The sequence below is a fragment of the Tursiops truncatus genome, chromosome 11, assembly GCF_011762595.2.
Source record: "Tursiops truncatus isolate mTurTru1 chromosome 11, mTurTru1.mat.Y, whole genome shotgun sequence".
NCBI lineage: Eukaryota > Metazoa > Chordata > Mammalia > Artiodactyla > Delphinidae > Tursiops > Tursiops truncatus.
Window position 1 is genome coordinate 26,382,130 of NC_047044.1, and position 20,661 is coordinate 26,402,790.

General features: G+C 39.6%; 1 long non-coding RNA gene across 1 annotated transcript; it reads left to right on the plus strand.

Moving 5' to 3' along the window:
- The first annotated feature begins 853 nt into the window (after positions 1-853).
- LOC141275835 (uncharacterized) lies at positions 854-13,508 on the plus strand. The gene is made up of 3 exons (XR_012324256.1): positions 854-938; positions 12,770-12,933; positions 13,416-13,508. It is a non-coding gene; the product is annotated as an uncharacterized lncRNA (long non-coding RNA).
- The last annotated feature ends 7,153 nt before the right edge of the window (positions 13,509-20,661 follow it).

Below are 20,661 nucleotides of genomic sequence, written 5' to 3' on the forward strand. Positions count from 1 at the left end.
CAACATTTTGTTGTGGCATAAACTAAGTTTGAAGAATGCTGCAGGGTTTGCTTCTGTAATGTGTTTCTTTTACCTCTGTACCATCTATTACAGAGAGTCTCAAGATTTTATATATTATATATATGCCTGTTTTAATTGTATTTTCTAACATCATTCTCACGAGAAAACTCACATAACAATAGAAACTCAATTCTTTCAAATGATTTTGTGAAAAAGAACTGCATAAAGAAATAACTATTCCCCATTCAAAGCTGTAAATTTCTATGCGAGGCATTTTATTTCTTCAATAGTAATATGTTTCCATCATAGGAAAATTGACTAAGTTTGAAAGAAAAATGAGGACATCATTAAAACTATTAGTAAGGCTGGAAACAATGCACGAATTTTTAACCTAATGGTGCTCAGACAGTGGCATGAAGGTTCTTGATTATCCAGTCTTTGATGATGAATGCAGGTCTCTTTAGTCCATTTTAATGGCTGAGATTGGTTTGCTTCAGAAGAAAAAAGATTTGAGATATGAAAAAATTTCCCATCTACAAGTTCCTGAGACCTTTTTTGTAACCCTGACTGTTAAGTTGCCTGCAGTTTCATTTTTATTTAAAATTAGTTTTCGGCAGGTGGAACTGAAAATTACTGTCAGGAAAGAATGATTTCCAGGGGAGTTAGAATTAGCACACATTTTATGTTTTTACTGTACACATACACTTCTTCCACTTCTTAGGAGCTGAAGTCATAATCTTTCCATTGTGATGTCACAATCATTGCACAATAACTAATAAAAGGTGTAAATCCTAGTGATTCAGAAGCCAAAAATTGGACTATTGCCCTGTGGATTCTCATTTTATGAAAGCAAGAATGAAAGAACCGTAAGATATAAATTTTCATATGCAGATTTTCCCTCCTTAGAAATTATATGTTGAAATGAATCTGCCCCTAAGGTGAGTATTAAAATTTTTTTTCTTTGATATAGTAGAGGAGGTTTAACTATCATTGCTAAATAAGTTACAGGCTATTCATTAGGCTAAGTGAATTGTCCAAAGGTCAGGATGACTATGTCCCAAACCTTACTCACAACTAAATGATGAATTTTGGCAAGGATTCTCAGTTGGGGATCATGAAGGTTAGAGAATGCATGCTGTACGGGTTTAAATACTTTGAATGTAATTTCTTTTTAAGTATTATAATTCAATGCCAATCTAATACAGGCTTAATGTAGTCCCTAATGTTTCCATTTACAAAAGGAACACAGTTTACATGTGGCTTCATCAAAGAGGCAGGAGGGTGCTTCATCTTTGGAACATTCTAGGTGATTCCATCCAATGCCTGAGAATATGTTGTGGTGTGATTTTGGGGAAATAGCAGGTGCCAAGAAATGTCACTGAATCATGTGTAAATATCGGAAATTCTACTCTTAGAGTATATGGAGAGACTGCAGTAGTATAAAGAAGACAGTACAAACTTTGGAAACAAAACTCAATTCATAATCCAGAACCTATCACTAACCAGCAGTAGAACTTTGGGCAACCTTGACCTCATCTATAAACTGGAGATAATGATACCTGTGGAATCACTAACCTGGGTCTACTTTCTGGACACTCCCACTCCCCCTGTCTCTTATTGCAATTCACTATAGAGGCTGGAAGACCCGAAGTTCTTGCTCTCTCCTCTCCTTTGCAGACAGGGGTAGCCATTGACCCTGTTCTGGCCAATTAGAAGTAAATGGAAACCTGGTGGGGGCTTCTGAGAGAACTCTTGCTTCCTTGTAAAGGGGCCAGGCCTGAAAAGAGAGTTCACTGGTATTACCTCTTTTCTTTCTTTTCTCTGAAACTTGGGGCTTCATTAGCCATCTTGTATTATGAAGAAACATGAATAAGGATGAAAAGCCAATTTGCTAGGTATAGCAGAATGGAAAAGTAGAAAGACTCTGGGAGTCTTTGATGGCATCATAGAACTGACGAAATGCCAACTTCTACATTTATTGTAATGTGAGGGAATTAACTGTCTTTGAGGTTTAAACTACCATCAGTGAGATATTCTGATTCTTGTAGTTGAAAGCATTCCTAACTGCCCATCTCACAAACATGTTATAATGATTAAATGAAATGATAAAACCTTAGCACAGGACTTGGTTCACAGTAGGCAGAGAATGCATGTTAGCCCCTTTCTCTACCCAATGCTTTCCATGTGTATTTAAGTACAAAGACACATTAACGGAATAACTCATTAAATGGTTCACACTAATTTATTAATGTTAGCTGATTTCCTCTTCAGGAGGGGATATAAAAGCCCTTATAGGCTACATCGAGGTTGTGTAGAAAATAGGGAGCATTGAGGGATTTTTAAGTGAGGTTACCATATGGTGAGATGTGCTTTTTAGATAAATCAACCCAGAGGTTTTGTGGGATATATCTGGGGTGGGATGGGGCTGGCAGCAGGGAGAAGGAAGGAAAGTCTTGCACATTTATAATGATCTGCTATAGATGTGAAGGTAAAATGGGGACAGCAACAGCAGAGATGGGGAAGATGGAAGGTAAATTTTATTTAGAAGGTATAATCAGGATTTGGTGTTTAATTGGATATGGATGAGAGGAGCAGGTAGGGGTTAAGGATTAATCCTATGTGTCTAGCTTGAGCATCTACATGCAGAAGGGTAGTGGTACAAATAATTGAGAAAAATATAGTCATTATTGATTTAGAGAAATGTTAACAAGTTCAGGCATATTGAGCTAGTTGTATCCATAAGGCACGTTGAATATCTGAGCCTGAAGCTTCAGGAAAATGTGGAAGGCTTCAGTTTAAAAGTAGTCGTAGCTTGAATCATGAGAGTATATGAGATTAGTCATAAAGAAAACATGTAAGTTTAATTTTAGTGTGTCTGAAGATAAAAAATGAGACTAATAAAATGGATGTTAATAAACTACCAAGAATTTAATGCAAATGGAAGTGTGGCCAAGATAATGGAGTGGGAAGATCCTGAGCTCACCTCCTCCCACGAGCACACCAAAATTACAACTATTTACAGAGCAACTATATACGAGAATGACCTGCAGACTAGCAGAAAAGATTTTCCACAACTAAAGGTATAAAGAAGGAACCACAGTAAGCTGGGTAGAAGGGGTGGAGACACGGTATAGTCAAGACCCATATCCTGGGTAGGCAACCCACAAATGGATGGATAATCACAACTGCACAAGTTTTCCCGAGGAACAAGGGGTCTGAGCCCCACATCAGGCTCCCCAGATTGGGGGTCTTGCACCGAGAAGATAAGCCCCCAAAACGTCTGGCTTTGAAGGCCAGCAGGGTTTGTATATGGGAGAGCCAGAGGGCTGTAGGAAACAAAGACTCTGCTCTTCAAGGGTGTGCACAAAATCTCACATGCTCTGAATACCAGAGTAGAGGCAGTAATTTGAAAGAAGTCTGGGTCAGAATCACTTGCTTAACTTGGATAACCTCCCAGAGAGGCAGGAGGCAACTGGGACTCTCCCTGGGGATATAGACACTGGTGGCAGCTATTTGGGGGAGCTCAATCTACTATGAGGACAATGGTGCTGGCAAGTGCTTTTTATAGTCCTACCTCTAGCCTATCAGCATTGAGGGCTTATGTGCCCACCAGCAGGCTGGCGCTAGCTCTGTCCCCCTTGGGCCAGGCAGCCAGCAGCCCCAGGACCTGGCCCAGCCTACCAGCAGGCCAGCGGCCACCACATGAGACTGGGCCTGGTAGTCAACCAGGCTGGGGTAGCCCCATTTACCAGTGTGTCCACAGTAGTCAGCTCCGCCAGAACGGAAGGGCCCACAAAGCCAACGTAGGGAGCACGCCTGGAGCATCCAACTCTGGTGACCAGAGGGGAATGTGCTGTGGGGCCCCATAAGATGTCTCCTACATAAGACCACTTCTCCAAGATTGGGAAATGTAACTGACCTACCTAATACGTAGAAATAAACACAGAGAATTAGATAAAATGAGGAGACAGGGACTATGCTCTGAAAAAAGGAATAAGACAAAACCCCAGAAGAACTAAGCAAAGTGGAGATAAGCAATCTACCTGATAAAGAGTTCAAGGTAATGATCATAAAGATGCTTAATAAATTTGGGAGAAGAAAGATGATGAACAGAGTTAGAAAATATAAAAAAGAACTAAACAGAGCCAAAGAATACAACAACTGATATAAAAAATACACTAGAAGGAATCAATAATAGATTAGATGATACACAGGAATGAATCAGCAAACTGGAAGAAAGAGTAGTGAAAAGCACTCTAGCTGAACAGAAAAAAGGATTTTTAAAAATGAGCATAGGGCTTCCCTGGTGGTGCAGTGGTTGAGAATCTGCCTGCTAATGCAGGGGACACGGGTTCGAGCCCTGGTCTGGGAAGATCCCACATGCCGTGGAGCAACTAGGCCCGTGAGCCACAACTACTGAGCCTGCGCGTCTGGAGCCTATGCTTCCCAACGAGAGAGGCCATGACATTGAGAGGCCCGCGCACTGCGATGAAGAGTGGCCCCCACTTGCCACAACTAGAGAAAGCCCTTGCACAGAAACAAAGACCCAACACAGCCAAAAATAAAAATAAATAAATTAAAAGAAGGCTCAACATTAAAAAAAAATGAGTATAGTTTAAGAGACCTCTGGGACAACTTCATGCATACTAACATTTTCATTATAGGGGTCCCAGAAGGAGAAGAGAGAGCGAAAGGAGGAGAGAACTTATTAAAAAACATAATAGCTGAAAACTTCCCTAATCTGGGAAAGGAAACAGACATCCAGGTCCAGAAAGCACAGAGAGTATCAAACAAGATGAATTCAAAGAGGGTCCATACCAAGACACATTATAATTAAAATGGCAAAAATTAAAGAGAGAATCTTAAAAGCAGCAAGAGAAAAACAACTAGCAATGTACAAGGAAACTCTCATAAGACTATTAGCTGATATTTCAGCAGAAGAATTGCAGACCAGAAAATAGTGGCACAATACATTCAAAGTGATGAAAGAAAAAACCCTCAACCATGAATACTCTACCCAGAAGGGCTATCATTCAGATTTGAGGGAGAGATCGAGTTTTACAGACAAGTAAAAATTAAGAGTTCAGCACCCCTAAACTGGCTTTACAATAGATGTTAAAGGGACTTCCCTAAGGAGAAAAGAAAAGGACTACAACTAGAAACAGAAAAATTATGAAAGGAAAATTCTCATCGGTAAAGGCAAAAATACAGTAAAGGTAGTAGATCAACCACTTATAAAGCTAGTAGGAAGGTTAAAAGACAAAAGGAGTAAAATCATCTATATTTACAATAAGTAGTTAAGGGATACACAAAATAAAAAGATGTAAAATATAATGTCAAAAACATTAAAAGTGGGGTGGGAGAGTAAAAATGCAAGGTTCTTAGAATGTGTTTGAACTTAAGAGAGCACCAACTTAAAATAATCATATATATATGTATACATATGTTGTTATACATGAACGTCATAGTAACCATAAAGCAAAAATCTATAATAGATACACACACCAAAAAGAAAAAGGAATCCAAACATAACATGAAAGATAGTCATCAAATCACAAGGGAAGAGAGCAAAAGAAGAAGAAAGGAAGAAAGAAGAACTAGAAGACTACCCAGAAAATAATGAACAAATGTCAATAAGTACACACCTATCAATAATTACTTGGACTGGAAAGCTACTTATGGGGAGCAGAGATAAGGTCTCATCAAGAACTTCCCCTTTAGGGTTATTATGGGATTATAGGAAATCATGTGTGTGAAACTTCTGAAAATTGTAAAACACTGTAGAATTTAAAGAATCTTTCATTCAATAAAATTTTTTTTTAAAAAGAATTCCTTTACCCAGGATTTGAGGTCCTTGCAGCATTTCCTGGGTGGGATTTCAGAATTGCTATGGGTCAGTGACCAATGTATCTTCCCACCTTTCAATGGGAGTGTGAATAGAGGTTGTCCCATGTCTGTTTTCTACCACTGTATGTTGGGAGTATTGAGGGTGTATATGTATATATATGGAGAGAGACAGGTAGATTTTTTTGGTAGTTTATAGGCTTCAAGATCAAGAGGAGCCACATCCAAATATGATGTAGGGACTACTACAAAATCTTGAATAGACTTGACACTCATAATTAGATGGGACTTTTGGGGAAGAATGGGTATGTTTATTTTGTGAATGAAAGGGAGGAAAGAAAATATTTTTGACCTGGGGGTAGACATGGTAGATTGTATTCTTATTTCCAGTTATTTGCTGCTCTCCCTCTTTGGGGTATTCTTTCGAATGACATTGACATTAAGCCTCGTCTTGTGATTTGCTGTGGCCCATGAATGTGAGTAGAAATGACGTATGTCACTTCTGAGCAGAAGCATTAAGAACCATTTCACGGTATGGCCATTGATGTTTTCTTTTTATTACAGAATGACACATCCCAGATAGATACTCTCTCTTTAGTTTAGATCCCCCTGCAAAAAAAAAAAAAAAAAAAGACTCATGGAACAGAACCACAACCTATTAGCAGCCAATGTGTTATGTGAGCTAAAAATAAACTTGTGTTGCTATGAAGCCCTGATATTTTAGAGTTGTTCGGTTATTGCAGCATAATTAATTAATAATATGGGGCTAATATGTTTGTATTTATATGGTTAAAGCTGTTTCCATTAAAATCAAAAACAAGACAGGAATGCCTACTATCATCATGATTATTTAATACTGTCTGGAGAGTTTAGTAAATGCAATAAACACAAAATTCACTATAGAAATATGGAAAAAAGGAGGTGAAATTTTTTGCTGATAATATCATTTCATACCTGCTATCACTAAGAAACTCTAATGAAAAAACAAGTAGAGGTAATTAAAGAATTTGATAAACTGCGTGGATACAAAATAAAGATATAAAATTATTAGCATTTTCTGTATGAGCAACACCCATGTAAAAATGGAAATGAGGAAGATAGTCCTCTCATAATAGTGACAAAAATCATAAAATAGATAGGTAATTATACAAGAAAGAAACAGGATTTATATAAAAATAAATAAAATCCTACTGGAGGGCAAAAATCTGATCTGAATGAATAGAAATCTATACTATCCTCTTGGAAAGGAATACTTATTATTATAAAAAAAATCTGTTCTCCTGAACAGATATAAATTTGGTGCAACTCCAGTAGATTCCCAATGTTATTTTTATTTATTTTTTAATTTTTTTTGTGGTACGCGGGCCTCTCACTGTTGTGCCCTCTCCCGTTGTGGAGCACAGGCTCCAGACGCGCAGGCTCAGCGGCCATGGCTCACGGGCCCAGCTGCTCCGCGGCATGTGGGATCCTCCCGGACCGGGGCACGAACCCTTTTCCCCTGCATCGGCAGGCGGACTCTCAACCACTGCGCCACCAGGGAAGCCCCCAATGTTATTTTTAATTGGATAAAATGCTCTTAAATTGATGAATAAAGAATGGTGGTATTAAAACACTAAGTTAAAACTACTTAAAAGCCATTATAATAAAAAAAAATACAGTAGTAGCATAGGACTGTACCAAAAAATCAGTAAAACGTAATAGAGAACTCAGTATTAGAGATGTGTGTGTGTATTTCATGGTGGAGAAATTTAATTAATAGTCTCATCACAATTGGTTATACTCCTACAAGAAAATTAACTTGAGACCCCTGGTTTACATTAATTCCAAAAATAAATTCCTGATGTATTATAGAAAGTAAAAATAAATGATAACAATTTTAGGAAAAAAAATGAGTACCTTCAGTACTCCTAGGCACTGGAGAAATCTTTCTAAGACAAGAATATGTGAAGTACATATACACACATAAATATTGCTCTCACACATACACATCAAATTTGGGGTATTTGTAGTGCAAGAGATATAAAATCAAAGTCACTAGGCAAACAATTTAGGGGAAATAGTTTAAATTCAAATGCCAGATAAAAATTACTACCTATGCTATACAGAAAGCTCATAATTTAATAAGATAAAGACCACCAACCAGTAGCAAAACTGGGGTTGGGGATATGAAGAGGCAATTGACAGAAAAGCAAGTATACTAAAATGTTCAACCTTCTCACAATAGACAGAGAAATGAAAATTTAAATTACCATGAGGCTACCCATCAGAGTGGCAAACATAAAAGTGTAATAGCACCTATTATTAGCAGAGATGGGAGGCAAGGCAGGGCACTCTCGCACATCACTGGTGGAAATGAGAAAAGGCAATTCATGATGTCTGTTAAAAATTTAAATGCATATACAATTCAACCCAGCAATCCCACTCCTGGGATTCTATAGAATAGAAATAAATGCTCTAGTATTTAAGTACACATATTCGAGGATGATTATTGCAGAATTATTTTTAATAATAAAAAGCTGGTAGCAAATCAAAAGTCCATTAATAAAAAAATTGCTGAATGAATTGTAATAATACTTACAGTAGATTATTATGCAAGAATTAAAAATTAATGATCTAGATACTACTTAACCAGGGGAAATTTCCATTATATGCTGTTAAGATACAGAGAATTATATACCACCAACCCCTTTCAAAATGCCCTCTAAAACCTTATGTGAATAGTATATGCATGTGTGCATCTGTAAAAATATATCTACGTGTACATAATACATAAAGAATTATGGGAAAGGATGGTAACTGAGATGTTAATAGTTTTTCTCTCAGAAAGGTGGATTTCAGGTGACTTTTAGTTTTTTCTCAAGGTACTGTTTGATTTTTTTTATTGTTGTTTTTGGCAATGAATATGTTCAATTTATATGGGAAGGAAAACACAATAGACGTTTCTTCATTGTGGGGAGGAAGAAATTGGAAAAATGCTTAAAGCTCTATGCCCAAATAGGGAAACCTCATTTATTATTTATAAACAGTAAAAACCTGTAAAAAATATGTCTTAAATTAGGATTTGGTTAAATAAATTATGATCCATCAATGAATATACTGCAAAGTAGCCATCTAAAATTATAATGACGTAAAATATTCACATTTTATTGTTAATGGAAAAGCAAAACTATTAAAAAGCACCTATAGTGCACCATTTGGGAGGAGAATACATTTTATGTGTATATGTCTACTTATATGTACATATATATATATTTACACTTACAAATTATATATAAACATTTTGAAGGAAGTATACCAAAACATATTAACAGGGTTTATCCTTTGGTGCCAGGCTTTTCTTATCTCTATTTTCCAATTTTCCCTATTATATCATGTGTGCTTATGTCAACCAAGAAAGTGCTGAACTTTGCTTTTCTCTTCCCATTGTCCTTCCCTAATTTGAGTTGGTCATTCCTCAGTCCTGAAGAGGAAGAGTTACCCACAGAACGGAACATTGTTGGGAGAGCTTCCTGACTCTCAGTTCTAGAATTTTTGGTTGTCCTGGAACTCAGATCTCATTAGAGAGATGGAATGCATTCCTTATTTTCATTTTCCCCCTTGTTGTTAAACTTTAAAGGCACACAGGAAAACGTGATGTCAATTTTATTCACTTTCATCATGGCTGCACGCCACTGAGATTAATATTTTCCTTGGTTATTCCCTCCTCCTACCCTCAGGCCATTTTCCATGCACCTTAATGAACTGGTGTATTCCTTCCTACAGGGTCTGTTTATGAACTAGATGAGGACAGTCTTTGTCACTTCGAAGTTGTAGCTTGTTTTAACCCACCTGACCAGGTTTCACCTGATCTGACTCTAACTTAACTTCTGGCCATTTCAAAAAATTGAAACCCATTCTCAAAGGATGAAGTTTGGTCACCTCCAAAGAAATCCCTCAGAATGTGCTGCAGGCTCTAAAGGAGCTTACAAATGAGGAGTTCCAGAAATGCTTTTGAGGAATGTCCATAAAGGAACATGGGTCTCCTCCGAGCTCAGCTCCTCAGGTTGGAATAGCTTGCCCTTTATCCCTTAAGAGCCCAGAGATTTAGCCAAAGTTTTCTCCTGCCTGCTGCCAACTTCTACCTGGATTTCTCACAAGACTTAAGAATACAGTCATTTCTCAATTTACTCAATAATTAGGTTCCTATATGTGCAAACTTTTAAATGCTTATCTAAGAAACAATTTTCTCTTAAACAAAAAGGGATATGTTCTAGAAGTTAATTTTATTCTTGTTTCATATTAATAGGAAGAATAAATAGTTAATGGAAAAAGGTTAATGGTGTAATAGTAACCAAAAAGAAGTCACCTGATAATAATGTCTAATTGAATTACAGACAACATGAACTTACAGTGGCTGAGTTTTAAATGCCTCCATTATGGAATTCTTGCATGTGAAGTCTTTGTTATACTCAGTGATGTACAGGTTTTGCATTTCCTTTAATCTTGGGGGGATTTTAATGAACTAATCTGAATCTGCCAATGTCTGTGTTTCATTCACCTTCTGCAAGATAGTCTGACAACCTCCAATTTTACATATTGACAAGTTTTCACTGCTTTTTCTTATGGGACCCCCCTATGAGGTTGACTGATAATTTCCAGTAATTGTTTTACCTGGAAGATAAAAATAATTCAGAAAACACACAAGTTCTTGTAGCTTGAATAGTGCAGCATCACATGGCCTTAGGAGCGAAGGAGGGAATGGCTGATTCCATGCCCTGCATCTTGCTGAGAGTAGCTTCATACCATTTGCACTCGGCCTTGTGCTATGTTCCAGTAAAGGAGCCTCCCAAAATTTTAACAGGCATTCTCACCCCATGTTATTCTGAAATTTGCTTGTGCACATTTAAAACAATGGTAATTTCAGTGGCAGATGAAGACTTAATACTTGTGATTAGTCACTGTTTAGTATACATAAGGTTAGACCTATGCTTCCACAGCTGCTTTACCTGTTTCTAATCTGAGAGACGGTTCTTGGTTTAGGATCCACTCCCATCTACCCCTTGATATGACAGCTAAATCAAGCTGTTCAGACTCGGGCCCCCTGAGTTGGTATCACTCCTGGGGAGTGTGACTTCTCCATCTCTTTTCCATTTATACTTCAATGACATTGACAAAATCTTAAAAGAGGGCAAACAGCTCAGCCTCCCAAGGTAACCAAGCATCCTGTGTGGAGGTTCCAGGCTCTGTGGATCAACAAGAGCTGGCCTTGTCCTAGGGCAGGTTAGGCTTGGAGTATGACATCGGAAGGGATGTGGGAAGCATGGGCAGGAACTGGGTCTAAAGCAAAAAGGCTGAGCCGAGGAGAGGCAAAGTCAGCCGCAGAATGGGGGAGGGATGGTGAGTTTCCTCAAGGCAGAGATGCAAAATGGGAGACTCTTTATTTTTTTTTGCGGTATGCGGGCCTCTCACTGTTGTGGCCTCTCACTGTTGTGGCCTCTCCCGTTGCGGAGCACAGGTTCCGGATGCGCGGGCTCAGCGTTCATGGCTCACGGGCCCAGCCGCTCCGCGGCACGTGGGATCTTCCCAGACGGGGGCACGAACCCGTGTCCCCTGCATCGGCAGGCGGACTCTCAACCACTGCACCACCAGGGAAGCCCCAGGGAAGCCCCTGGGGTACTCTTTTATAGGGGCCTTAAGGTGTGTCTGAGTCCCTGATTGCTTTCAGAAGGCTACACTCTTGCAGAAGCAGGGGTTCTTAATAGAAAACACACTAAACATAAACCGTGTATTTATTTTTCAGCCAACACCTACTCTTGTATCCTTTAATCCGCTAGCTTTCAAACTTCTGAACTGAGACCCACAAGAGAAATACATTTTACATCAGAACCCACTGCAAACACCTATTTATTCTTAAGTGAAATCCAAGTTCCCAAAACCAATGTTTATTGTGATGATACATGATACCCTCTGATACTTGCCTTCCCTTGTGTTCACTTCCTTTCCTGTTTCCTGTATTTCTAAACATGCTGGTTATGATCCACCACATGGATTCCTTGACTTACTAATGAATATTAATCTGCAGATTGAAAACACTTTTTCGTTCTGGTCGGGGTCCAGCCACCGTTTTTTGCGGCACATCTCCTCCCAAACAGCTGTGCCCATGTCCAGCATGAGCACCGATGCTATTCCCACTCCTCAGGCAAATCCTGTGTCTCACCTCCCCCTTCTCCCTCACCTCTAAGGACCATCCCCCTCAGCCCATTCTCCCATTTCACTGTTACCTGCTCTCTCAGTTTTAGAGAGACAGAACAAAAAACCATTTCCCGAACTATGGTAAACACCTCTATCCCAGAGGATTTTAGGGCCACACCGATAAACATATTCTTCTTTTACTAATTACACCCTTTTTTTCCTATTGCCTTCTATTCACAAGTGATGCTGGTTTTCACTTTAATTAAAGCTAATAATAGCTAAATGTTATTGAACACTTACCACATCAGGCACTATTTTGAGCTTTATGTGTATGGACTTGCTTAATCTCCATAACAATCCTACGCAGCATTACTATTATTATTATCACCATTTTACAGATGAAAAAATTGAGGCACAGAGAAGTTAAGAACTTGCCCAAGATCACACAGCTAGTAAGTGGAGGAACCAGGAGCTCTAGCTCCTTACAAGAAAGTCAACTCTAGAACAGCCTGGATTCAAGTCCTAACTCTCCAGAGTTATTTAACTTATCTGGGCCTCGGTTTCCTCATAGAAACCAACACACCACCAGTGTACGTGCAACTAAGAAAAAACTTAAAATATAAATTAAGCTATGAAATATATGTTTTCTTATCAATTATGTGATGCATCCCGATAACAGGCAATGTTAAAATATGAAAGAAGAAAATGAACATCTCAGAATCGGTAAAATATACTAATATTTCCTACCTCACAGGGTTGCCAAGAAGAGTAAATGAATAAGCATTTATTCTGGTGCCTGGCACATAGGCTGTTCTTCAAAAATGTTAGCTGTTCCAGCTGTTAAAATGATTGTGCCTGCTTGCTAGATGAACGAACTGAGGCACAGAGAGACTAAATTACCGTTCCCACGTTGCCCAGGTAGGAAGTTGGTGGTGCCCAGATCTAGCTGAAGTCTTGGACCCTCAGGCTGCCTCTCCCCCGGTCAGGTGAGGCCCGGCCCCTGTGGGAACCAGATGTCAGATCACTGCGCCTTCACTTTGCTTTAGGTGCCTGAATCGAGATCTACTGGGCCTATTCACTTCAGGGGTCTTCCAGATGGTCTTTGCCTCTCCTGTTTCAAAAGTGTCCTGAAGGTCATAGTAATGAACCACAGTTTTGACATTTCCAGGGGGAAGGGGGTATCTAGACTTTCTGACTCAAGGCAAATTACCAAATGCATAAATGCCCAGTCCACTTAAGGACTTCGCTCCCACTTATCACAGATGCTCGATGTGGCCAGAAATAGTTCAAACCCTACAATCTTTCATAGAGCTGAGATCAGTTAAGTGGGTAGCCTTTCTCCATGATTCCACTTCTAAGCACTTAACACTGATGTACGTCCCTCTCCTTTTTGCTTGCAGAATAGATGTTTGAAAAAATGTCATTTGTCTGTGAAGAAGGAAAAGAAAATCACTAAAATGTGGATTTCCACTCTCACTCCCAAATATAAGCTCTTGGAGCTACTGTTAATGCTCTCTTGAATGGATATTTCTCTATTAAATACACACACACGCACACACATGCACATGCATACGTACTCTCCACCTTTGCCGTTCACGTGACATTTTATTCACACCAATTCTCCAACTTGTATTTTGATTATTTTTGCTTCATAGCCATGGCTTTGAGGTAATTATTTCACATTTTTAATGTACATCAGAAGTGGCAATTGCACGAGTTTAGCAGTAGGATTTTTGAGAGCAATACAGAAAGGGCTAATTTGCTAACAGTTAGGAGACAGAGCCTCAAGACCCCTGCTTAATTTGGCGGTCCTTGGCAGGCTGCCTTAGAAAGAACACCGTCCTCTGAGAAGATGGGGTGAGTACTGACTTCCGCCTCTAAGTTCAAAAGCTTTCCTGTAGAGACAGCACTAGGTCTTGGGTGATGTCTTAGTGCAGACATTTCCTATTGGAACAAAGGTTACATCTGACACTATTAACTGAAGCCTTTCCAGATAATTATTTTCTCTTTATGTTGTTGGGACTGCCTGTGTTCTCAGAGAAGAGCATCCCGTGGTGAGCTTTTCTTACTTGTCATCCTCTTTTGCCTCCAGGGAGAGCACAAAAGTGAGACAGGGTGCAGCCCAGTCATATACCTCCTTTCTCCTGCCTTGTCATTGTGACAACATGTCTCAGGGCACTTTGAGAGCTGAGAATTGTCCCCTAGAGAAAGGGATGAGTGCACACCCACTGGATGTTGAGTATTGCCTGTATCTCCCTGGGACTTCTGAATTTTAATACTTCGAACATCACCCTTGCTGAGGGTCCTCCATTCTTTTTCTCTCAGGCTGAACCCTCCCCTGCTGGCCCTGCTGCAGTCAGATATCCTTTGTGGTTGACTGATTTTACATGTCCACAGGGAGCCTAAGGAAGGGAAACACTCATTCCTTGGCTATTTCCTTCAAACTGCAAGACAGGCCCTCCAATTCCTAGGTCAGCTGGCTCTTGTTAGAGTCTCAGCTTGAGGTCTGGGTTCAGAGTCCATGGCCAGGATGGTTCCTGCCTGGCCACCAACTGACTCCTCTGTGGCCAGGGTGGGCTCACTCCCTGACACCAGGAATCATCAGCTTCACCACCCCTTGGAGGAGAGGTCCAGTGCCCTCTCCTGATCCCAGAAAGAGACCATGATTTTTTTCCAAGGAAAAAGAATATACAGTTGCCTTTCAGATCCAAATCTAAAAGTGTCCCCAAAGAGGCAGTTAAACCCAAAGATCAACCTTTAGTCTTCACCACAGAGGCACCATTTTAATGGAATATTTTCCAACTTTAAAATTCTGAAGATCCCATCTACCCCAGGAACCCCTATTTCATGTATGTTTTGCAATGACTGAATAAAAGTTTGTTAAAATTAATATTTCTACTTAATATAGTACTGTACATTTTCTCATTATCTAGTATTTTTCTACTCTGTGATTTTCATGGACTGTTCAGTGTTCCATTGCACAGTATATCAGCCAGAACAGGCTGGGTTAAGCTGCAGTAACAAACACCCCCCAAATCTCAGTGACTTAAAACAACTTAATTTCTTGCTCACTCTATTTGTCTATTGTGGGTCAGCTAGGGGCTGTATTACATAGTGTTCTCACTCTAGGACCAGGCAGAAGGAAAAGTGACCATGGAAAATTACACAATGGTCTTTAAAATTTCCGCCTAGAAGCATCATGTTATTTGTTTTTCTGCTGTTTACATTTCTTTGGCTAAAGCTAGTTTTGTGGCCTCACTTAACATAAAGTGGGCAAAGAAATGTAATCCTGCCATGTGTACCGAAGAAAAACCAGAAACGTTTTGTGGATAGCACTATGATTACCATATATGGATATAACATAGTAAACAAATAACATAGTAAACACTATTTTTGGACATTTTTTCCAAATTTTGCATTAAGTTGAATAACTTTTTGGTTGTGTATTTCTTTAAGATATCCAATAACTTCCAAAGAATTTCAGATGAAAATGTTAGTGAATACAGTCATTTATACTGACTTGGCACAAAACTTAAACAAATTACGAGCTCAAGCAGTGATATGGGAATGCGTCTTGGCCTCCAGCATTGCTCCAAATAACAATAGCTCAAAGTAAAGTAGGCAATAAAAGAGTCTTATTATTCAAATCTGCTCCTTAGATTGTCTAAAACTTGTTTATCTATTGTCTGTTTTTTTTTTTTTAAACTTAACAACGAATCGGCTACACCTTTGTACAGGAAGATTTCCAGTGTGATTAGATCCAGCAAAAACGTCACCAGTTTGAAAATTATTCATCAGCTGTTGCCCCTCCTTCTGAATCTATGCAATTCTTTGGATGCCTAAGTGAGCACATGTGGCTTCACGTGCTATTTCCCAATCTATTCCAGATGATCCCACATGGAGACCTGCTCAGACACCGAGGTACCTATTACCTCTAGCTATGGACAAGCCCATCTACAGTCTAATCATACCCTCCACACCCGAGGACATTACATTTATTTAACAGCTAATGAGCTAATGGGCTAATATCCAACATTAGCTCTAGGGTCTGGCTAGTGTCCAAGGTAAATCAAGATACCCAGGAAGGTAATAACACAAAACATCTTGGCAAAATCAAATTCAAGGACAACTGCTCTCCAGAACCAGTTGGGATCTGTGTAAATATTGGCCAGACAAACTCAGTCAGTGGTTATTCTAGCAAAGTTATCTTGTCACAACTGCAAGATGAGAGGCCACGTGGCACTGCTTTCCATGTTGTGTGAAAAGGGCAGGTCACATTCAAACTATGGCTATCCTCATTGAAACATCCATCCTACCATTCTATGTGTATGTTCCAAGTGTGCCTTCAATTACTTCTGTTACATCTTTTGTAATTTAAGGCCACTTTATCCAAATGGCATTGCATGGGTACTTATGTGTGTATGTGGGAGGGGGTGGGGTCAATCTTAAAACAGATTCATTTTTAAACACATTTGAGAAATACTGGATAAAACAAAGATAAATAGAACTCTTTATTGCAAGACTTCTCAGTGCTTTTAATATGCTAATGTAATCTTGAAGAGGTACCTAGTGTTTATCAATATAAGTGACGATACATTTTTTTAAGGAAGAAACAAAATATCATTAAGGTAGAAGGAAATGTCCTGCCTCTTTCCTGACCTGTACCCTCTATGAAAACTTCTCACTAAGTTTATTCAGCATCTCTCCCTGAATTTGATATTCACCTCATGGTTCTTCCTACACAAACCAAACTACCCATAAGGGTGGAAGACTCAGTAACTGGAACAGGTAATTGCCATCAGGCAGGGCTGCAGCTTTCTTGAAAGAAATTTAAAATAATGGAAAGGAAGGAGGAGAGGAGGAAAAGTGAAGATCCTACAAGTGTAGGGGAATCCAGATGGTTTGGGAGGAGCCGAATATAAAGAATGGGAGAGGTCTTGGGGAAGCTTTGAGATGTGAGACAATTTTAGAAGGAGAAGAATCAGGAAAAGAAAAATTTAAGAAATGATGTTGTGAACTATGAATTAGATCTCTCAATGTCTTTTGAGAAATGCAAGAAAGGGAAAGATAGCAATCACACCTCATTACTGGACTGTGTTTCTCTGAATGTTCACTGTGTTGAGACCGGCCACTGGAGCCCTGGGATTTATTCAGGTTACAGCACAACCCCTTCACACCAGTAGTATCTTTAAAGAACGGCTGAGTAACACTGCTTTGCAATGCACACAACCAGGAATGGAGGTAGGGAATTAAAATATTTATTGCTTTTGGCCCAAGGGCTTTTAAGGTTTATAGAACAGAGATTAGAAACAATGGCATATATTTTTTTTAAATGGTAAGGACTGAAACAAAACTAAGAATGAACTTTTGAGCATGAAATAAGGCTACATTTTAGAAATTGATCTCCTGAAAGAAAACGTCAGAGCAATACTTTCTCACACAATTTTAATTGTTGCTTTGATTAAAACATAAAATTGTCAGTTCAGATAAAATCTCTAATTTGAATTTTCATTAAGCCTAAGCTGTCTGTTTGGCTACCTATAGATGTTAGTGGTGTTACCACATCATAATACCTCATCAGATTGTTAGGATTAAATGAATTTATACATGTGAAACATTTAGAACAGGATATATTATATAGTTAGGGCTCCACACATTTAGTTATCATTTTTATTACCAAACTTCACCCCTTTAAAACATACTCTTTTTGCATTTGTTGCAACACCTCTGAAGTTGGGATAGCGTCCCTTAAACTGATTGGTAACCCTTTTTTTCTTTCTTAGTAGTACATAGAGTTTCTGACAACTGATGATGCCTTTAATTCAATAAAATGTGTTATTATTATTTCTTGTTTCCTTTTCTTCATTATTTTTGGATGTTTTGCTGTATTTTTCTATTCCACAAGTGATTACCTTTCTTTTTACACACTGATAGTCAAATACGTACCTCATATATTATAAGAAACAAAATACCCCCCACCCCTACCCCTGCAAGACCCGTCAGGGTGAAAGATATTTGTGGATAAGCAAGGTTTCAGATGACATACTGCCCATTTATTATAGCTTGGGTAATATTTGATAAAAGATTTGAAATAAACAACAAATTAATCAGAAAAGAAACTTCAAGGCAGGAATGGTAAGGAAGAGAAGACTTGGTGTAACGAGCCTTGTAGAACACGTAGATGTAATCAGCTTGCTGGGTTTACTAATAATCTCCCTTCCGGTGAGCATCTTTGTTGTAGTGGAAACTTTGGGTGCATGAATCTATATCAATTAGGAGTCTCCAGTTACAAGCAGTAGAAACCAACTCTTGGCAACTTAAGCAAAAAGGGAGATTTTTGGAAGGATATGAAACAGCAAAAAAGAATAGACGCTTAGAACCAAATTCAGAAATGGCTGGAGAACCAATCCTGCCACCAGAGAAACCTTATAGACCTTTACGGTGTCAAGAACACCTGGCTTTCTTTCCTGGGAGCCACTGCTGTATGGAATGAGTGGCATGGGTCATGTGCCTGCTCCACAGCTGAGGCAGAGCAGGGCACCTTGATTACAGTCTTATCAAGCTGTACCCACGGCAGAGAAATAAATCTTCAAAAGGAGCCAGGTGTTACTATTAAGGGAATATGGAATAGATGTTAGCCTGCCAAAAGCCAACAAACGTCCACTACCAGTTTGACCAATAACAACCAGCAGCAGGTCATCCTAGCGCATTACATTCCACAATCAGTATGAAAGTCCATTGCAAAGTGGAAAGAACCATAAGCACCCCTTCTAGTCCTTGTATCCAGAAGGCATTGTCCCGGTCACAGCACTGTAAATAAAGGAGGACTTGAGGGCAGCGTAGGGTGGGGCAAACACCATCCAGCCCAACCTACTGCCAATGTTCACATACCACATGGAGCACCACGTGGCTGAAACTGCAGGCCACGAAGAAAGGCACTTCCTGAGGACATCCCCAGATTCCTCCTTTAACCTTGCCGTGCTTACCCAGCTCTGAGCGCTACATGACCATACAGGTGAATCTCATTAGCTCATGTTCAAAATACTCAAATTTTCATCGGATGAACGGATAAAGAAGATGTGGCACATATATACAATGGAATATTACTCAGCCATAAAAAGAAACGAAATTGAGCTACTTGTAATGAGGTGGATAGACCTAGAGTCTGTCATACAGAGTGAAGTAAGTCAGAAAGAGAAAGACAAATACCGTATGCTAACACATATATATGGAATTTAAGAAAAAAAAATGTCATGAAGAACCTAGGGGTAAGACAGGAATAAAGACACAGACCTACTGGAGAACGGACTTGAGGATATGGGGAGGGGGAAGGGTGAGCTGTGACAAAGCGAGAGAGAGGTATGGACACATATACACTACAAAACGTAAGGTAGACAGCTAGTGGGAAGCAGCCGCATAGCACAGGGAGATCAGCTCGCACAGGGAGATCAGCTCGGTGCTTTGTGACCGCCTGGAGGGGTGGGATAGGGAGGGTGGGAGGGAGGGAGACGCAAGAGGGAAGAGATATGGGAACATATGTATATGTATAACTGATTCACTTTGTTATAAAGCAGAAACTAACACACCATTGTAAAGCAATTATACCCCAATAAAGATGTTAAAAAAATACTCAAATTTGCTTTAATGCACAAGATTACTTATAGCTGGTGGCTTGACTTACACGTTAGAGGATTCATTGTGTGCATACAAACATTCTTAGCTGTTCCCAGGGTTGCATGAGTCAACTTGCTTCCATTCACTTGAGGGAATGCTGGCTGGCTCTGTTTCCATCACCTGGCTGTTTGGTGTTTTATTTGGCTCCCTGGTGCTGTTGTCTCCTTCCTGACTCACCTTCGTCTCCTTACCTTTGCTTTTGCCATCCTACTGATTATACAAACAAATGCCCACTCAGCGGGGCACATGTTCCTGCCGTGGAAAAAAGCAAACCCAAGAAGAGCTGCTGAGTGCATCACCTGCTTTCTTGGCAGGAGCAAGATGTTAATTTTTGCAAAGGCGGCTGCAGCAAGAAGCCTGTCCCTCAGGCTTGGCAGGAGCAGAGGGGCAACAAAGGCTTCGTGGGGGTCTAATCTGCAAAAGTCCCTGGGTAGAGCCGGTCCTGTTTCCATCTGCCACTTAGGGTCTGCTTTATTATTAGCGCATATGTTGAGAGCTACCTTTTCCACTCTGGCTTTAAATACAGTCTTTAAGAAGCGAGAGAGATGAGAATTTAAAGGAAAGTTGCCCAGTCAATATTTTTGTGTAAAACTGGATATAAGAGACTGAAACGACAGAAATTTATTGTTCAACATGGTGTTTCAACATAGGATTGGAAGGGATTACTTTATGATTATCTTTATTTATCTCTGCATTAATGCATGTTACATGCATGATTCTGTGTTATCAGCTGATCCTGCACAGCGGCAGTTCTGACAGTTCCAAGAAGTAGTCCCACAAGCTTAGTTCTGAATCATTTGCCTTGTCCCTACTTGAACTCTGCAATCCAGCTCGCTTCCCTTCTGACCCCTGGGCTCTGCCTTCTCCACATGTGACCTTGCCTTGGTCCTTGGACTCCACACCTGGCACCAGTTTTCTAATTACAGCCTGGCACTGCCTTTCTTGAGAGAATTTAGATTTTTCCTTATGGTC